The sequence below is a fragment of the Aquila chrysaetos genome, chromosome 5, assembly GCF_900496995.4.
Source record: "Aquila chrysaetos chrysaetos chromosome 5, bAquChr1.4, whole genome shotgun sequence".
Classification (NCBI taxonomy): domain Eukaryota; kingdom Metazoa; phylum Chordata; class Aves; order Accipitriformes; family Accipitridae; genus Aquila; species Aquila chrysaetos.
In genome coordinates, this window is record NC_044008.1 from 55,226,142 (window position 1) to 55,245,357 (window position 19,216).

The following is a 19,216-nucleotide window of genomic DNA, read 5'->3' on the forward strand; positions in this document are numbered from 1 at the left end:
GCTGAAGCATTTTTATGCTGCGGCAGAAAATCCTGTGCACGAGTTAATGCAGAATAATTATGCTTATCAGTGTATTGCATCTAACGCTGTGCTGTCTAGATGAGTGAAGGATTGCTGCAGAGCTGGAGGCAGTAGGACCAGCTGTGAGCCTGCATCCTACAGATGGATTTATGGTTTCCCAATGCCATCTGCTGGCATGGGCCTTGCTTGTGCACTAAGCAGTGAAGCCCTGCAGCTTCCCTCTCCCATAAGCAGATGCTGCAGCAACCCATGTCTTTGCAGGTGGTGTAACTCCAAACCACCCTTTCTTGATGATTTCTTGAGCTTTGCAAAGCAAATGCTCCCTGCAGCCAAGCACCTGTAAAATCACTCTGCTCGTGGTCCCTCCTGGAGCTGTTCTTCAGCTGGGTGCCCTGTAGGCTTTCCACACCTCCCTTTTTGTCTGCTGTAATGCTGTATGCTCCATGGGAGCAGCCCCAGATCCAAGGGGACCTGCAGATGGATCTTTTTTTGTAACCTATCAGGCTAAACCTCCAAATCCATGTGGTTTTAAGGGAGTGGGTTTGCCTTTGATGTAGCAGTGGTACCAGTAATACTGCATGAGGGCAAGGTTGTAAAGATACTGCTAGAAAGCTTCAGGAGCAGTGGAAGCTTGGTCTTTGTATAAGTCCCTGAAATGGCCTGAAAAACCAATATGAATTTTCAGGTAGTAGAGGATGTAGGGAAGTTTATTCTATTTCTGTCTTGCAAAACGGCCCTGTGGCAAGCAAAGATGCCCTATGATAACAACATTAGTTGATATTCCTTGGCTTTTGGTCTTAGCACTCTTGATATCCTGGTAGAGCTGTTCTTATGCCTTAAACTAGCATCACTGTCTCCAGCATGGCGTCTGCTCTGGGATGGTGTGTGCTGCAGGGGAACTGATCTCTGTATCTTCCTCTGATTCCAAGCAAGGACAACTCAGCTGGTTGTAAGCACTCTGGCATGTGCCGAAGACCTGTCTGTGCCCATGCATACTGCATGAGCCTAAAGACAGGACCTGTGTCAAAGCAAAAGTCATGAAATTTGCTTTTAAGTCTTCCATTTTTTCAGAAGTAATATTTCATTTTGCGTAAACACCACTAAAAAAAGACTTGTTTCATGCACCTTGCTTTGACTTGAATCCAGGTTTGCCCTGGGCTTCCCTTATTTCTGTCTGTGGGGAACTTGCACTAGTTAACCACAAATAAAGTGGAGTTTCTGCCACTTAAATTCTTGTATGTCAGGAGTGGGTAGTGACAAGACCTAGCTGGAATCTGTATTAGCATGTTTGCAGATATGGATCAGAGGTTTGAAATCCAGATGTCATGAGGATGAATGAAGAGGAGAAATTGCTAATCAAATTCTTGAGGACTGCAATGCAATAAACCAGGGTAACTTGATGGAAAATGTAATCAAGCCTTCTAGTCTGTTTTCCAGCTACGTTTAGGCTCTGATTTTTCAGTCCTTATGCCTCCCTCTTCATGCGGACTTTAAAAGGAAGGAGGATGTCTGTAAGCATCAATGAAGTAATTTAGTTTTACCAAGTGAGTCTAGTAATTCTGCTGGACAGATCTTCCAGAGGCTTCTTTGTCTTAACTGGGGGAAAGATTGTAAAGAAATTCTCCATCTTTAGACCATTACTAGTACAGATAATGCCAAAGCAGAAGCATAATGTTGGAGCAGAAATGGATTCCCCCCCATTGGTCAATAAGTGGTTAAATTTGAGAGGTGTTTTCTCTATCTTGCAGTTTTTCTGAGTTCCAACACCCGGTTTTGTGCTGGGGGAAACTGGTGCTTGTGTCCACTGTCATGTTTATCAAACCTTAAATTATAATGGACTGGATGTATCTTTTATTGAGATGGCTGGGCACAAAAATTATTGCCCTCACATTATTGAGTTGGGGTGTCCCCTTGCTTACAAACTTTTGCTGGATACACAATCTCAGATATTCTCACATCCCTGTAGGATGAATGGAGCTGAGCAAGTTCATGGGGAGCTGCAGGTGTTGGTTTTTCTCTGAATGATGCAGTGTAAAAACACAACAGTAGCTGACATACTGCCTGCATTTTGAATTTGAGCCAATACTTAACCCTGAAAAAAGTAATGGTCAAGCACTCTGGGTCCTGTAGTATTTCAGGCCCATCACTTCCAAGGTTTTAACACTGGCCAGATGAGAGATAATGCACAGAATTGCTGCTTTAAGTCTTAAAAAGATCTCTGCAAATTAAGCTTTTCATTCTTCCTCCTTTCTTCCTAAAATTTGCTTGCAGGTTGCATGCAAAACATTGTTTTGACAGGAATGGTCTGATTGTAACAGTAAACTTTAGCTTTCAGGGAAAATTATAAACTGCCAGGAAGTTGTGTGCATTAATGGGACAGTATTGCTTTAAGACAGAACTTTTTTGGTTCCATTTCAGAGGCAATTTGTAACTAACACCTACAAGGATATGCCTGTATGTATCCTGGGTCTTGCAATCAGTGATGTAGGGATGTTGTCAATTCTTCGAGGCCATGCAATACAAAACAAAAAAAATGGAGTAAATACTTGAGTAAGTGATCAGACCTTGCAATGGGTATCATCTTCAGAAGTTGTTTAACAGGCAGGATTAAATGAGGGAGTATCATAGCTGTATGAAAGGATTTCAAGCCTCAGCTTGTTTCCTAAACAAACGAGTTTACACCACAGAAGCTAGGATAAGGAGTGGATCTCTAATGCAAGCCCATATGCTCAGATATTGGGTTGCCAAAGAAGTTTGCCTCACCAGAGCAGCAAACCATGGATGGCAGTGATCAGAGGGCCTGGTGGAAGTGCTCCTGTAGCTCACTCTGGGTTGGCTGGTCAGGCATAGACAGTGTAATTTAAAGCACGTTTCAGACTGCTCTAAATCATGGGAAGGAAGGGGGGGCAAGTTCTGTTGACCCTAAACTTGGGGGATTTGCAATGGCATCTTATACCCACTTCTGCTGCACTAAAGCTAATGAGCTGTGGGGGAGCTTGACAAAGCTGGAGGGATGCTCTGGTTGCTTGCAGCTGTATAAAACACACAGGTTTGCTTTGCTATTAAAATAGAAGCAAAAGTTCAGAAGTCAAATGGAAACAGCTGCCCTTGGAAAGTCTCATGTTGTCTGTTCTTATTGCCTGCAATTTTCTACATTTCTGTTCACCCCATGAGGCCCCCAGGACCTGGGAATTGGATGGCTTTGAGATGCTGCCCTTTGCTTCATGCTGTTCCTCTGTAGCCAGCAGTTATCTGTGAATTGGTGAGTGACTGCTTCTCAGATGCTTCATGGAGGTTTGGTTACACTGAGCCTTCAAGTTCACAGGGGGATAAGCCTCGATGCCAGAGCCAAAATGGGATCTGGAAGAACCTTTTATGTGTTTCCATGCATCTATGCTAATATTCACTGGAAAGAGACATAAGAGTTTTTGCATTTCATGTTTTCATTTTGCCTCTGCATTGTCTAGTTGCACTCAACTAATTTGGTTTTTGGGCTTGCTCAAAATTTTCATGTGGTTTACCCCACAGATAACTATACTTGGTGGTGGGAGAGGGTTTACCTGTATCTGAGTTATAAAAATGCTGAGACGTTTAGTGGATACAAAATAGGAAGTGCTACAGGAAGGCAGTGAGGACCCGTATTTAACAACTGTACTGCAGAGGGAAGATGTGGGGTTTTTAATTTTTTTTTGTGCTCATTTTGAGTCCCTCAGGCACCACTTTCACCTGTGGAGCTGAGGGCTGCAGAAATCTGTTCCTTGGGGATGCTGAGAGCTTCCATCAGTATCAGACTTTGCTTTATTCTCACCAGGAGACTCATGCTCAGGCCCTAATTTCTCAGCTTTCCCCTCAAAGATGTATATATCTTTAGTAATTTCTCATTTTGCATGCGAATAAGCTAAATAAATCACCTGTATAAGAAAATACAGGGGCTGGAGTCTGTGATCATAGCTGTGGAGTTGTGACAGCTTATAGCATCTTAATTTAAGCTCTTTGCTCTCAATGGCCACACAGTGGCAGCAAAAACCAAACAGGTTTCCCCGTCCTAAGCCAATGTGGTAGTAGTAGGAATGAGTCCATGGCTGTACAAGATCCAGCTCGTGCTGATAAGGTGTAGAAAGGTGTATTTAAGTACAAAAAAAATCCCTTCCTATCTATAGGTCACGGAGGGGAGAACTTGAGTCCACGTTACCCAAATGTAATGGTTGATTGAGATGGAACCTGCTGCAGGGAAAGACTGATGGGATTCTCTTCTAGCAGTACTTGTGTACTTTTGTGCTCTGCTCCTGGAGGTATCAGACTGGCTGGGAATGACACGAACTTTTCTAGACACTTTTAATAAGTTTTGGTCGAGTTGCATGGGTTTTCATGGAAATGAATAAACATGTTTTTTAGCATCTCTCTGGGGATGAATTAAAGGCATAGTGGAAATAAGTCTGGTTTGGGAGCATATATACTTTCCTTCAATCTGGTCATATTGTCATTTACACCTTCAGGGTCCTGTTAGGCTGTGTGCTCAAGAAACATAGTATGAAACCATGCCCTAAGTAATCCTTGAAGTCTAAATAAAAAGCAATAAGGAAAGGACACTTTCATTACAGGTAAGGTACGAAAGCATGGAGGCAAAGGATTACTTCCTTTTTGTGGCTAAGGATTTATCTGGAGACAACTGAGGAGCTCAATCTCTTTTTAAACAGCTTAATTCCTTTGGGATGAAGTCTTCAAGCACTTGAATGCTTCTTGCCTAAAACTACAGTGGGAGTGGAGAGCAAATTTTTCACAGCCCTCTGGCACCACATCAGCCCTGGTCCCAAGACCCACTTGCTGCCCTACGGCCTGATCCATAACCAACAAATGAAGACAAGGCTGAAAGGCAACTAGTCACTTATTATACAAGAAAAATAATGCAACCTAAAATGGATGTCATCTCCTGGTCCATAAATTTTCACAGTTTCTCTCCTTGTCTAGGATGGGAATTTCTTTGCAACCAGAAAAAGATGTTGGCTGTGTCTCTAGTGCCCAGTTCAGCAGAAGGGAAAAGTCTGTGCATTATGTGCAGCCATAATTAGTTTCGGACACTAGTTAAAGGAGGAGCTGTTTGCTAAGCAATCACCAAGTGAGATATGAGGCTCTGGGAGCAGTGAGGAGCAGCATGGGCAGAGCACTTGCACGAAGGAATGTGGTCATACAGGAAAGCAGGGCAAAACACCACCGGGTGTGTGAACTCTGAAGCAAGTTTTTTTTTTGCCTTCCTTGCAAGTGGATTAAAGGAGACAATCTGAATATCTTCCTTAATTATCACCACTTCCTATATATGGAGTAATTTACTAGTTTAAATAGGAAATAATATAGTACAATTTATTTAAATGACTCATCAAGTAGAGTAAGACTGATTCAGACCACTGTTTTATGTCTGTCCTGTAGGACAGGGTATCTGAAGCTATAGTCATACAGATGTGCTGTACCCCTATAGTACAGGCTGTATCTTTTGGCTGTAGCTCTTGCATATCACCACAGGCCTGTTTAATACTTTTGTTCTCTTGTCTTTTCAAGTTCATCAGAAATGATGTATTACAGTTGAGATGCATTTATCTTGCAGCTAACAACAGCTGGATGGAATAAAGAGCCTGTTGCCAATTTTAAACTTTTCTTTTTCTCACTAATCATTTATTATAAAAGAAAAATAGTGCAACCCAAAATGGATTTTTACCTACTGGTCCATAAATCTTCATGGTTTCTCTCCTCATCTAGAAGGATGGGAATTTCTTTGCAAGGTGCTATAGATCAAGATTAATGCTTAGCTGTGTCCAAGGCTGAACATTAGACCTGAACACTGGCAAAGCCTCTGCAGACTCCTTATGAATTTCCACTATACTTTTCAAATGACATGTTCTAGCATGAAATCTGTCATTATTTCACTGCAGGTAGCTCTTGGAGGGCTAGTCTGACCATGAAGATAATCCTGGAAGGTTAGGTATTTGAATGAATCCTTCATACAAAGCTTAAAGATCAGATTTTCAGATTACTGGGTGCAGATGTGCTCACCTGACTCATATGTGTGTGCTTGTCTGCTAATCCCAGGATTCCCCAGAGCTAGCTGGCAGGAGGACACGGGCACTGAGGCATTGAGGAGTGCTTGGAAACGTCTTCTGCAAGGCTTCTTTTCAAGCAGGGTCATCATTAATGTGAACAAGAGGAGGGCATGGATGGGCAAACTGGTGAGATGTATGGCTGGTGCAGCCCATGGTCCTCTCTCTGTGCCCTGGGACTCAGTGCTGTAGAGGGAAGCCAAAGACTTTGTGAAGGATGAGTAAAAATCCCTGTCAGAAGAAGCCTCTTCTCCCCTATGTGGCAGGGAGGAAGGCTGATGCATGCCAGCATGTATCGCTTAGTTCCTGGAAAAATTACTGGGTACCCGGTCACCATCTCATGGTTATCTGGGCCTCTGTGTTCCTCCTGCCTTTCTCACTGTTTTTCTGGTCACTGTCCACAGCCTGCTCTGAGCTGTGGTATCTGACAAATTGGCTATCAGTGGGCATTCGACTTGTATGGTGAAGGTAAGTCAAACTTTCTGGTGATTTTTTTTTTTTTTTTTTTCATTTTCTTTCAGGATAATGAGCGGTGGCTAGTTCCCCTCCCACCCCCCTACCTGCACCACCACCCACCGCCCCTCCCCAGCATCTCCTGAACTTGCTGATTTTTTGTTTAAACATCTAGCCAAGATTTAACAATCTTTGCAGCAGCAGAGGTGGTGGTACCTTTCTCTTTGGTCAATTTGCCTTTTTCAGACATCTTTGTTCTCTTTTATCCAGCTGCTTGCATGTGATGCCTTCTTTCTGGAGAAAGGAATTAGAGATAAACCTTACAACCCTATTCCTAAGCAAACCTGATGAATCCTCTGACCAGCCTCTTGCTGTTCTTGGGAAGGCACAAAAGCTTGTACAGTAGACAGCACAAATACTCTAGACCTTACTTGATATCTTTTCATGAGTATCACTGTTTTTCTTCCTCTTATATGTGTAGTTTTAACTTCCATGATAAATATTGTATTTCCTTCCCTCCTTTGGTGGTCAGACTTTCAGTCCCCTCTGCAATGCCACGTTTGGAGCATGAAGGGTTCGGGTGAGCTGTAGGTGCGCATCCTGTTCTCCAGGGTCCGGTTCAGTCAGCTCACTAAGTCTGCGGTTGGGCTTTTTCCCCGAATGTGCCCAGATCCTGTTAGTTGGTGTCATTCCTGCTTGTACATGTTCTCTGAACTTTTGCTGGCTGTTTGCATAACCAGGAGCGTACTTCCTGGCTGGCACATGGCCCTGGGATCTGTTTATTAGCAGTAGTCTCGGATGGGGGGGAGTTGGTATTCAGAGCTGTATGCTCGTGTTTCATGTGCTCTGCAGTCTCCCAGGGCTTTAACTCCTAGTCTCGCTTAAAGTCAGCTTGTGAGTCAATTTCATTTCTGTTCTGTCCCCCACTCCAAATATAAGTGTACTTGGAGCTTATGCAAATATAAGATTCTGAGATTTGAGCCTGGTGATCTGAGGGAAAGTGACTGGCACCACATTGCCTAGTTCAGTTCCTCTCAGAAGTATCTAAACATTATCCACCTTCTCACCATGCAACTGTAAACTGAGAGTGTCTTGAAAGCCAGGTTTCTAGGATATGGGATCATTTATGGAGTCTGAACACTAGTGGTACCTTAGCTGCACTTTGAGCTCAAGCTTTTGATATTTCTGTATATCCGTTTGTTAGGACAGTTTTCCTTCTTATCTGATTTTCAGATTCAGTGTGGGTTTCTTGCAGACTGCAATTCTTCCTCTCAAGTCATCTATCCATTGTCAACTGATCATCTTCAGTGTCTCAGTCAAGTCAGAAGCCCGTATTTCTCTGCTTTTCCCTCCTGTGCTTGCTATTTCTTTTGGTGACATTTAATGGCCATTCAGTACCACAGCTGCACAACTGCATTTTCCTCGTCCACTGTACCTTTTGTCTCTTCTATCGCCAGACCTGGTCTCTCTGGTTTTTGGACCTTCCAGCTTATCTGAAGCTAAAAACTGCAGTTGAACCACAAAGGAGGAGCGTTTGCTTGATGCTGAGACAAGAACAGCCTAAGTCCATTTGCTTGATGCACACTGCAGAAATGGCCATCTTTTAGTATGAATAGCAAATTACAGACACAAATCTGCCAAAAATGTAGTGGTACCCAGAAACCAGCCTGTGCCAACAGCTTTAGAGCCTCATGCCAGAAGATGTTCCAGATGTATTTCTATTTAGCTTCCTCATGTAAGACTGGTACTGCTTTCCTGAGTACTATGGGCATGAAGCTTAGTGGTAAAGAAAGTGAAAGAAATTAGGTAATGATAATTAGTATAGGCTAACAAACTTTTCTGATCTTATTTAATCTGGTATAAAGCAATTCCTGCTTAAGACAAACAAGGGAAGAATTTGAGCTTTCTTTTTAATAACAGCAGCTATTTTTCTGCAGAGTTCAGATGCTCTGATCATCTAAAATGGAAAGACAGTTAATAGTGGAAAAGTGTATTTGACACATTCACTTGCCACTTATACATGCAACAGAATCCATGGCCTTCTATAACCAGAAGGAATTAATATGCTATAGCAAGACTATGATGTGGGGTTTTCCTGTTAGTGAGAAGCAAAGGAAGAGAGGAAAAAAACACTCATTTCAGGGAGAGAAGGAGAGACTTCCATCAAGTCTGCCTTGTATTGCCAACACTGGAGAGAAATATTTCATGCTTTTTTTATAACTTTACTAAATCTTATGGGAACATCAGACTCTGAATAAAGAATAGCATGAAGGAAAAGAATGACTCAAAAGGTGATGCGTCTTACTGAAAGCACGGTTAAACTGTGTGCACGTACTATTCCTGAAACTGTTTTCCCTGCTTTTAAGGTTTATCCTTGAAGTCCCTGACTTACTTACAGCTATTGGAGGAAATGAATGTTGTAGTCTGTACAGGATGTTTGTAATGCTTTCAGTGGTATAAAAATAACTTTCCCAGTTTCAATTAAATTGAGTCCTCATAAAAATAATTTTGGGTTTGGGTAATGAAATTTAGCAAGTTCCTAAAGATACTCTCTATTTAACTACCTGTGTTATAAACAAGATTCCTAACATATATCATCACTATATCAGCTGTTAGAAGTGACAGCCTTGTAAAGAAGCAGCATTTTCTTTCACATTTAGTGTTATATTTGTGAAAATCAGTGTAGTCAGCTTCACTTTTAGATTAGACTTCATTCCTTGTTCATGTTTTTTCCTAGTTTTTGAGGTTCCAGACTATTAAAGGAAGGTTATTTCCTTCTGGAAATGTGAGATTTTGATCCTTTTTTAAAAAAAAAAAAAGTCCTAGATTTCGTTTCTCTGTAAAAACTGTAATACTAAATTTGATACCCATGCAAATTTTCAGTTTTTCTTCTAAAAGTACAAAAGGTGGTGGTGAAACAGTTGCTCTTTGGATAGGCCACAAATTGCAGTCAGTTTGCAAGCTTTAAGAATATTTATGCTGTGTCAGACTTTCTTAGCATTCCTACTCCTTCACACTAAGACTTAAAGCTATGTAAAATACAGCTGTATGAAACATTCTTAAAGGCAAATGAAACAGTAGTCCACACTTGTATGGGTTTTTTTCCCATGCACTATGAACCAAAAAGGGGAAATATTTTAATTTTGAACTTTTTTTCAGACAGACAAATTTAATCCAAGTATCAATAAATAATCTTCAGAAACAAAAGTCACTTCAGGTGGGAAGTGACTTGCTTTGTAAAATTCCATTTCTGACCTAGTTAATTTGCTCTGTCTTTGGGAACCAGGACAAGAGCAATAATTCTATTGAGGTGTGATTTGAAGAAACCCTAATGGACCCTATAGTGTCATCAGTGGGGTCTTCTGCATATAGTTCAGATGCTGGAAAATATTACTGTTCCCTAGGTTATCCATGTCACATATCACTGTTGGAAGAGGTTGCCTCATCGGAGGCTCAGGTGGAGTGATCTGCTCCCTGGGTGGACTGAGTTGGGTGAGTAGCAACTTGCAGGAGCATCTGAAGGGGGCTGGGGAGGAGGCAGAGTCCCCTTCTGCTGACACCAGTGTTTAAAAGGCTGTTGAACCTCAGCTTCTCTTTCATAGCTACAGAGGAGATGGGTTCAGGCAAATGTGATTCTCAGCTTGCATTAGCCAAAATAGCTACTTAAATTTATGCAACCAGTTCAGGTTTTTCCAAGTGATGCAAAACTAAGCAAAGTGGGACAGCCCCATTGACAGTTTCCAGAGCTGAGTAAAGAGCAGAACTCAAAGGCCAGGCTATTTGGGAAGAGTTTTGTATGAATGCTGTGAGAAGCAAAAGCTCTAGAATGTTGTTGGGTTTTTTTCTCCCCAGAATGTAATTGTTTAGCAGAATTACTGCCAAATGCAGTGAAGGGGGGAGGAAGATACATGTTGGATGCTTGACTACAGGATTAGAGGGGGTGGAAGGGTAACCTGAAGGCATCTTTTAATTAACTAAGTTGAGCTGCATCGGTATGAAAAGGAGCTGTAATGTGTTGCACTAACTCACCTTGTGCTGCCCCTGACCAGTGATCAGCAGAGCTGTCTGTTCCTGCATGTCCCCATGGCCCCATGCTGCCCTGGACCAGGGCATCGGATGGTAGGAACTGTGTCCTCTCCCCTCTTCCAGGTGGAGCAGGTAAGTGTCAGGATGCTGAATCCCCTGCTCATTTCAGTTTTGCTGCTTAGAGTGTCTTTGCTTTTTCTGTCAGGATTATATCAGTGTCTTGGATTTTTTCCTCCCCATCTAGTTCTGGAACATCCTGGAGTATTGGCCACAGGCAGAGAAATGGTGTAAGGTGAGCCAGGCTGGGCGTGGAAAATAATTTGGGTACTAACTGGAGGATATTGCTTGCTTTTGGGGGGCTGCTAGATTTGGTGCCAATATTGGCATGGACCTTTAGAGTCTTTATTCTAATGTGGCACAAGGGTCTGCTTTCAGGGACTATGTGCTATTTTTTACAAAGCTACTATCTTCCTGTTAAAGGAATCTAGAAGAAGAGAAAATATTCTTAATGCTCTTACCTGATATTTTTCTGAGGAACCCTGTTTTCTATAGCTTGTGGTCTCCTATGAAATAGATCTAGATTGGTCCTAAGGTACCATGAGGGTGTTTTGTGGCATCTGGAATAGCAAGTAAAAGTTGTGGACATCCCTCTGGATTGATCAACTGTAGCAGGGTTGCCTGTGACTGCAAAGCTGAGTCATGGTGATCTACTTTCTTTCCTAAACTAAATTTTAAGGTGTTTCCTGGTGGTGCAGACAAGAACTTGTATGTTTTCAGAAAACAAATACCTGTTTCCTCTACCCAATACATATCCCCTTTCTCCCTGCGGTCCCCTATCTAACTTTCCAGGTTACTCACATGTTTTCAAGGTCAGAGACTGGAAGGATTCCCAGTTTGCTCCACTTAGACACCACTGTAATTATAATTTCACACTTGGCCTTCAGCAGAATTAAGTGCCTCATCTCTTGGAAGGGAATATGCATAGGAAAACAAATAAAAGCACTTACCAGCTGGTGCCTGGTGAATTACACTGTTTGATATTCAAGGATATTGCGAGTAAGTACTTGATTGGTATTTTATGTGGATGTTTGACTGGCACCATTTGACCCTTTCTAGCACTATATTCAGACATATATATGCTAGTGTAGTTTCTGTCTTGCCACGTGAAAAAGATGTTTAAGCTCTCATGAACTTTCCTTTTCCCTCTAGGTACTTGATCTCTTCTCTTCTTGCCAGCAAATGGTCTGGGTTGGTTCCCCTCTTTCTTGATCCCACAGAATTGCTTTCTTTGGTCCTCTTCTTGTAAAACATAGGTGGAGTCAGTTTACAGCAACAGCTGGCTGCCAGAAATGCCTTGATTGCAGTGTGATTCCAGCAAGGAGTTGTGGTGTGATTTGCCTGGCTGCTGTCAGCTCTTAACCTCCTGTGTTACTGCTGGACAACTCTCCCTCTTTCTGTTTATCCTCTCTATCCTCCTCCTCTCCTATCACCCAGCAAGTGGCTTTAAAAAGGTGAAGGTTATGTGAAGGTTAAAAGGAAAGAAAGAATGTCTTGGTCTTCTCCTCCCGGTGTAAGAGGTGTCATGTCACAACTTCCTTCACTAGTTGCTAGATCACAGCTTGCAACATGGAAATGCTGATTGCATTGAAAGAAAGTTTTAAAAGTTAACATGGGGGAAATACTTTTTCCCAGAACCATGGGAGATTTGGGGCTCTGGTTTCTACTGACAAACAATGGAATCATCTTCAGTTGTCTCTAGGATTTAGTAAAAATAAGACACTTTGGTGCTAAGGCTACACTGTGATAGTCTGCATTGCAGGGAGTTAATATGCTTTATAAAGCAAACAGTACAACAGCATACTTGTACTACAGCGTTGAAACTTCTGTATTTTGTCCTCGGATGGTCATGGAGTGAGTTGAGAATTTGTACTTGCCTAAGCAGCAGCACAGCTTTTGTGAAGGGATTGCTGGCAAATTTCTCTTACCAAATCTGGAAAATGCTTATGTACCTACAAATGTTCAGAGGAGTTAAGCAGCAAGTATTTTTCTACAGAATCCTGGTTTTTGAAGAACCAAATCTCTTCTAATTTGGTCATCTAATCTTTCTCAGATACTAAATTTTTTGCATCAATTTGAGATTCATAAAGAAAATGAACAACAAGATGCTTAAGTGATACATAACGTTGGAACATCTTACCATGTGATTTATAGAAATGCCATAAAAGTACATGTATTATGCTAAGCATTAGAAAGCCCTTTAAAACACCCACACTCAACAGGTTGTTTTTCTTTTCCTGCTTTCTTTTGCTGTATCTTAGCTCTAGATATTGAGGATGGTAAGTGTACAGACATAAGAATCTGTTTTGGTAATTCTGTACCATAATCTTTTATTCATATCCCTATGCAAAGCAGAATATGCTTTTATTCCCAACTTATTGATGCTTGCATATCTCTTATCAGCAGTGCTGAAGCAGGATGTATAAAGCACCTGGCTGTCATCTCCGGCTGTTACCTAGAAACATCACACTCAACTTTTAGTGCTCTTTCTCCCCTCTCACCCACCTAGTCCTTAGGTAAATAATTTATATTAAAAACCTTAAGAGTAACCTGTTGGGTTTACTGGGGGGGAAGGGAGCAAGCTCTAAATACTTTTGTGTATATATATTCATTTTGTATGAGCCTCAAACTGCTGAGACAAGAATAAGGCATTTTTTTAAGGCTGCAGTACCATAAATCTCTAGACTGGCACTTGTAGTTTATAGGGGCTGAGTGGCTTTGGTGATCCTCCATAAACAACTCAGACATGTGGAAGATGAATTTTAATGAGTGCTCTCAAAGCTAAGTGCTACCTCTCACTTCTACAGCTCAAATTCACCCACTTTTTTACTTCTGTTATATTGGAGGCTGTTCTGTGCTTTTTTTTCCTAATTATCTATACTCAAGCTGGATTGTCAAACCTAGAGGAAAGGGAATATAGTTGTGTATGCAGAGGTGGGGTTTTCACCTGGCCTTGCTAGAGCAAGGGTTTAAGCTCTCAGTCAGAACACCTGGGCTTTTAAAGAGAAGGGATTAGCATGTTGTGCTCAGGGATTGTTTCATTTACTTTTGCCTGTGCAAAAGGCTTTTGTTTCATGTCCTGTCTGCAAAATGTTCATCCTTGTTCTAGGAAAGGCTCCAAAGTAAATTAGAGCAGCCTCGGGGGCTGTTTTAAATCATAGCAGCTGAGGCCTTACCCCAGCACTTCATGCTCCACCCTGTGCTTCTTCCACCAACACACTCTACAATAACCTCAGATCTTCACCTTTTCACAGAGAAAACTCTTTGCTTTGCAGCACTAGTAGGTTTTCCTATGCTGGGAAATCATCATATCTGCTTTACAATAAGCAAAGAGAATGAGAAATGGAACCCAGCAGCTTTGCTGGAAAATGGGCATTCATCGGTTACTGTAATTTGGCATTACTGTTTATGTTCTGAAGCACATAAACTGACGAAGTAGGAAAAACACAGCTAGAATAATTGCTCCTGGCTATTGTCCTTTCAGATGCAAACTTAACCATTCCTGAAGCTGCTGAGGACAATTTCCCTGAACTTCCAGCATTGTGCAATCAACCATATGCCTTCTCTGGGGCTTCCACTTTCCTTAGCTCTGACAAATATCAGTCTCTGACAGAGGCAGGGCAGGGAAATTGATGGATCGGTGGAGTGATCCAGTACCAACAAATCCATAGTTACAAAAATAGGCAGTTATTCTTATCACTTCCTTGCTCTGACACAATTTCCTGCCCTCCTGTTAGGCTGTTCTGAAGATCGCCTGGATGACAGATCTGCTTTGAAGACTGTCAAACCCCTCTGCAAAGTACTACTCCTGTTAGAAATAGCTGTCTTGAAGAACAATGGCTGGGAGCAGCGTGAGAAGCCCTGCGATGTTAACAGCCTTTGATCACACTTGGCATGTATCCAACCAGTGCCTGCTGTGGGCACTGCTTGTTTTTAACATTTCTGATCATATCGCACTAAAGCAGAGGACCTGTGCTTTGCTTGATGAGTTTTACCATATCTCCTACAGATTTAGTGATCTCCAGCCTTCCTGGAGCAGCTCGGAACAGGAGAGGGACGTGGGGACCACAGAGATGTGCCTATATGAGCTAGTTAGGACATGACTGCAGCAGACGAGGGAGGAAGGTGAACTAGTTTAATTAATAGGGTTCTGCTAGTGCAGTTTATTTTGACAGAAGAGGATTAATGAGATTTCACAGCTGCAGCTCTGCTGACAGATCTGTGTGTGATAATGTCTGGCACAGGGTGGTAGTGAGCAGATGGAATTGGTAACCTCTTTGGCAAGTACAGCTGTCCTTGGCATAGGAAGCATGGTAGCCTTTAATACTCCCATCAAGACCCTTAGGGATCTATGTGCTAATGGCTCTAAGGGTGTATGTCACAGTTGGCCTAGCTTTGCAGACTGGTCACCTTTAGCTTGTCATCATGAAACCTCGTTAAGCTTAGTTATGGTATTTCTGAGCTCACCTTTGGTCACTTCTCGGTCTTAAAAGACTAAATAGTCTATAGGTCAGTGGTTTTTTTGAGAAAGGAGTCTTTCTATTTGCTTATGGGATGACACTTGGAGAGCATCACTAAGTGAGGGTCTAAGTAGACTTGTGGCCATGTCTACATATAAACAATTGTTCTGGTCCAGGACCCTTAATATTGCATAATTCGTTCAACATCTCAAAGTATGTGTGAGACTAATATCCCTCAGAGTCAACAGTTCTAGTTAGTCTGATTAAACAATGTACTAGAAATATGTATTATTAACATGGATGGAGTCTGCTGTGCTCCCAGTTTTAGACTTTTGATTTAGGCTTAATGAGATTTTTGTACTACAGTGAAGTGATAAGTGTTGTAACAAAAAAAACATTAACAGTAGTAGAAATGAAAGCAAGTAGCTATTTTTCCTCATTCAAGTCAGTTATGAGGAATGTAAACCTTGCTTCTTTGCTATCAATGAACACAGTTGAAAACTCTCCTGTGTTAAAACTTCCTGTATGTGTAACTTTTCCTTCCTTCAGCTATCCCAGATTGTAATTTAGGAGCAAATACCAGTTCCAACAGATGTGGTGCAAGGTAGGAAAGTAATCTCTTGAACGTGCACTTTTTGGAAAATAGGCATAAAGAAAAAATACCTTACTTGGTAGATTCTGGAACAGAGTTCAACTCTTAAATTCATGTCCCTGTTCTGTAGACCCAGGACTTGTCTAGAGCACACTGTATTACTCTTCTAGTTTGTGTTTTCATGCTCTTCCCATAAGGATCACTTTGTAAGAAAGCCAGGATAATCTGCTTTTATTAACTCTATACATGAAGGAACAGGGAGAGGATATTCAGGGGAAGTTTTACAAAAATATAGAAATACTTTTTTTTTTCATTTTTCCATCCCTGTGTTTCTTCATAACTTACTTGCATTGTTCAGAGTCTCTATAGCTTATGTTTTCTGTTGCTGGAGTTCATCTTCAAACACTTTAAAGGAACAGAAAGGGAAGAATATGAAGAAAAGCATGGCTCCAAAGAGCAAAGGTTCTCTGACTTGAGTAGATGTGTTCAAATCATCACACTGGGGATGTTTCTCAGTGCCATAGGTTACAGGAGAAGTCAATTTGAAGATTTAAAGAGAAGTTAGCTAGGCAAGAGATTGCTGTAGGGTGAAAAAAGATCTTACTTAGCATGTCGCTGGCCAGAGCCCTTGGCATTCTCCATCACAGTAAAATTAATATTGTGTCAGTGGTTAAGTTTTAACCTGTATTACCTTTTGGTTTAATGTTTAAAGTTGACAAAGAGGAATACTATGTGCAAAGCAGTTTAGCTGGTGTCAAAGCAAAAGTGGGTTAAATATGGGAGATGTAAACTTCTGGCTCTGGGCTTCTCCTGTGTTTGGAGCTCAGCAGGAGCTGGTGCCTCCTTCCTTTTCCCATGGCAAGATCTCACCATTGCCTGAAGCACCTTCTGAGCAGCTGAAAGAGATAGGGAAGCAGTGAGGGTGCCAGCCTCACCTACTTCAAGGACCAAATGCCTCACTGCAGGGCTGGAAGCTGTAAACTCCAGGGACCCAGTTTTCCCTGTTCAAGAAGTACGAACAGAAAACCGAAACCAAAGTCAGCCACTCATCTTTTCCTTCCCTACCAAACACTTTGGTGTTACGGGAAGGATGAAAATTTCATATTCTATTCCTGACTGTCACTGGTTTCCTATCTAACCTTGAGCCAACCATAAAACAAAAACTTAGCTTGTATTAGTAATTTTTATGACAATACTTCTGAGATGTATGAGGATGAATTTATTAATGCTGGTAAATTCCTTGGAAATTCTTGGATAGAATTCCTTATTCAACTCCCTGAGTAGGTTTTTGTTCTAGAAGTTGTCAGCTGCTCTCAGGAGCACAGAGATCCACTGCACAGCTCTGCACTACTTCTGGCATGAATCAAAAGCTGAATTTTCAAATGTTCTTAAAGTTCATTGCTTGCACAAACCCCAGACCTCTGCATTGCTGCTCAATGAATTGTGTCAGGAAAATTACTACATAGACACTAAATTATAAGATCTGTCACAAAATGCAGCCTGCTTAAATAGTTTTTAAGAGCTATTAATAAATCCTGAGTGGTTGAAACAATTGTCTTGCATCTTCATTCTTTCTCACCAGGTACAGCTGATCAAAATGTAATCAGCGCTGAATGGCTTGAAATGGTTGAGTTGCACACAAACATGGGCATGTGATTCAAAAAGAAGAGGAAACTTGAGGTTGTGATGGTTTCATTTCTTTGAAGTTTAAGCTCAGTTTTCACCATGCGGCATTTCCGCTGTTCAGACAAAAAATGGTCAGTGACATTTCAGAGAAGAGACTCCAGCTCTAAACAATATATAACATATTTTTAGCCTACAAGGTGAATCATAATGATTTTAAATGGGATAAAAATACGTGTTTTTTCAGGGTAATCTGCTGGAGTTGAAAGCGAGTAGTCAAACCATAACTAATTATCGTCATTCATGTCTTAATCCCAGACTACTGACATGCTTAAATCTCCTAAGGTCTTCACTACATTTATTTGTACAGTTGCACAGAATGACTTGAACCTTGCAGCCACCTTGGTTTGTATTCTGGGAATGGCTTAATGCTCACAGCCCCGGAGAACAAGCAGAGCCTTCGTCCTGCTCTGAATTCTGCCTGTAAACCAGGTACTCACCTGCAAGGAAAACGAGCTGCATCTTAGAGACTTGCAATTCTCTGTGTTGGGGTTATCAGGACTCCTGGGACCCAATTGTCCAACTTTGGAATAAAAGAAATAAAACACAACACTTAGCTCTTGCAAGAGATTTTCCCTTGGGTTTTTGAAAAGCCTTTATCAGTTGCATACCTGAGGGTTTGTACCCTAGGCTAACAAATGTCAAAAGCAATCTATTAAGCAAACTTCTGTAAACAAGTCAGTAAAGTTGGTGGTGAATAGGTGGGTGTAAACAGAATTGCTCAGAATCACGATAAGGGGGGGTCTTCAAAGCTTCTGGTGGTGTTTCCAGTGAACACCTTCTACCTGTAGGTCAGATAAGAGAAGTGAGGAGCAATCACTCCAATGCTTTTTATTTGACAGAGCTCCAAAGACTTGTGTTACTAGATACCCTTTCTCCTGACCTCATAGGCAGGTCCGTGCGTGGAAGGACTGTTTTCTTCTGTGATTTGATCTCCTTATGCCCTGTACCCTCAAGTCTCTTCCTCATAACCCTGAAGATGTGCTGCTGGAAACAGGCTATGCAGAGGGGTGGGCTGGTTACTAATGCTTCACTTGTGGCATCTCTGAGGGGCTGCAGCTGAACCTGTGATTAGGAATGCAGCTAAAAGCAATATCGTAAGCAGCTTCACATTGGTCAGGTTTTGATAAAGGCTGATGAGGTAATTTTTTCTTTCAGAAGTTAGACTACAGGGAAAAAAATCAGGGCAAAGGAGAAAAGTTGCATTTTTTTCTTTGCTGAGAAGACAGCTTTTCTTTCCCTTATGAGAAAGGGAATGTCCCTTATGACATTCACACAAAAGATGAGTAGGATTTGATAATGCCAGCTGTGGTTCTCAATTATGTATTTTTCTCTTTTCTTCCCTCAAAGGAACTGATAAGGCCATACTTAAAATCTAGAAGAAAATTTGTGTTCGTGAAGGGAAGGTGTACAGTGGTTCTTTGTGAGTATTCCTGGAAAGGTAATAAGGAATCTTGTTTAGATATACACACTTAAATTTTTCCTGTTGAAATGTTGTTGGTTGCTGTGTTTTTAGCTGTGCATTTGTGTTTTGATGGTGTGTTTTACAGTGGAATTTAATTAGTACTTATCTCTTAGTCCCATACTTAATGAGTTAATGTTATAATAACGAATATCTTGGCTCTTGACAGCTTCAGAGTGCATTTGATGTATTTGTAAGATATCCTCACATTGGCTCTCCTCATATTTTACATTGATATTTTGTTGGCCTCACTAGGGTTTTGGTGATATTTTCAAAGTGTCGTGTCCCCTCCTCTCTTCCCCTCAGCCTGCCAGTGATGTAAAGTTATTCCCCAGAGGATCTGCCTGGTAATGTCCTCCCTTTCTTTTCTTGG